The sequence below is a fragment of the Poecilia latipinna genome, unplaced genomic scaffold (assembly GCF_001443285.1).
Source record: "Poecilia latipinna isolate Pla-1442-1.1 unplaced genomic scaffold, P_latipinna-1.0 Scaffold6487, whole genome shotgun sequence".
Classification (NCBI taxonomy): domain Eukaryota; kingdom Metazoa; phylum Chordata; class Actinopteri; order Cyprinodontiformes; family Poeciliidae; genus Poecilia; species Poecilia latipinna.
The window spans coordinates 3491-5138 of record NW_015119103.1 but is presented as its reverse complement, the minus strand read 5'-3'; the positions used below and the strand labels follow the sequence as shown (position 1 = coordinate 5138).

Genomic DNA, 1648 nt, shown 5'->3' with positions numbered 1-1648 from the left:
TACCTGACTGAATGTTAGCTAGCATTAGCTCCTCCTACCTGATGAATGATGTTAGCTAGCGTTAGCTCCTCCTACCTGACTGAATGTTAGCTAGCGTTAGCTCCTCCTACCTTGGTGAGGAGATGTGCAGCTCTTCCTGCGACGTTCCTCTGAGGTTCAGCTTCTCCTCAGCTTCTCCTCTCATCTCTGAAACATGAACACAGGTTAGAGGCTCCATCAGCCATCTGCTGCAGATCATGAGGTCAGAGGTCATCCTGTTCTAATGTCTCATACCGGTCTGGTTGGTGAGGATGAGGAGGCTGAAGATGACCAGAAGCTGCAGAGGCCTCCATGTCTGCCTCCATCCTGCCATCATGCTGCAAGAAGAAGAAACAGGAAGTGTTGACCTGATGAATGTTGTCATGTAAAAACCTTCAGAGCTTTTTATTAACTTTAACTGACCTGGAAACTGGAGAGTCCAGATGAGAGTCTGACTGGAACCGATGATGATGATGATGATGATGATGGTGGTGAAGAAGATGAAGCGACTGACCCTCTCTGCGTTGACTCCACTTTATATCAGACTGGATCCGCCCATTGGGGGCGGGGCTTTAAAAGATGCTGCAGGAGGTTCAAAGATCCTGAATCTAATAAAATTATCTCAGTTGTTCATAACTAAACTATAACAGCTGCAGATCTCTGCAATCTTTCCTGATTATTTACTTTCTCCAGGATCTCAGTTCATTTCTATCTTCTGCTGATGTTCTGGTTCTAACAGAAACGCTGGGAGATAAACATCAGAGTCGTGTCATCAGAACCTGGCAGCTGGTAGAGAAATCTGCATCTCATGGTGAAAAACCAAGATTCACATCTACAAACATCTCCATGTGATGAAACATCAGAGCTTTCAGCAACGCCTGAGGTCATAATCTGATCTGAGGTTATTCTCTGTGTAAACAATTATTACACAAGTTGTAGTTTGGAGGATTCATTTTATTGTTGAACAACCACTTCGCTCTCTGTAATAACCTGTCAAACCTGAATATTTAATATAGTAAAAGTGAGATTTTGTCTAGAACAATATCTGTGTGTGATTATTGAGAATCTACTAGTTTGCAAAATTACTGTGCAACTGAATAAAAACTGAAAATGTTCCCGTCTCACTTTGTCATCTGTTATAATGAGAATAATAAATATAGAACTAATAATGGACAAATAAACATTTCTGACATTTAATAAATCACTGACCAGGATCGCCACCTTCTTTTCAGTAACAGTTATAAACCTTCATCTCATGGATCTGCAGCTGACCTGTTCAGACACTTTAACTGTTTTCCATAAATCTCCAGTTTAATCAACTATGTACTATATACTATGTACTATCTATTATATACTATGTACTGTATATTTTGTACTATGATCAATGTTACGTAGAATCGTCCTGCATGAAAACCATGGAGACTTTTTCCTGAACCACTGCTTGAAGAAAGTGTTTCTAAAAACTGGTTGTAGGTTTGGAGTTGATTTTGAGTCCACCTTCATCCCAAAAAGGTCCAATAAGCTCATCTTTAATAATACCAGTCCGTACCAGTACCTGCCTCCACCCTGCAGGCCGTCCATCCATCTGGTCTCATCTCATCAGTCCATAAAACCTTTGACAGATCTGTCT

At 40.8% G+C, this 1648-nt stretch overlaps 1 long non-coding RNA gene across 1 annotated transcript; it reads right to left on the bottom strand.

Annotated features, from left to right (window-relative positions):
• Positions 1 to 59: 59 nt before the first annotated feature.
• Positions 60 to 1248, bottom strand: LOC106943960 (uncharacterized). The gene is made up of 3 exons (XR_001424058.1): positions 442 to 1248; positions 274 to 356; positions 60 to 186 (listed from the first exon to the last, which is right to left on the bottom strand). It is a non-coding gene; the product is annotated as an uncharacterized LOC106943960 (long non-coding RNA).
• Between the last annotated feature and the right edge of the window lie 400 nt (positions 1249 to 1648).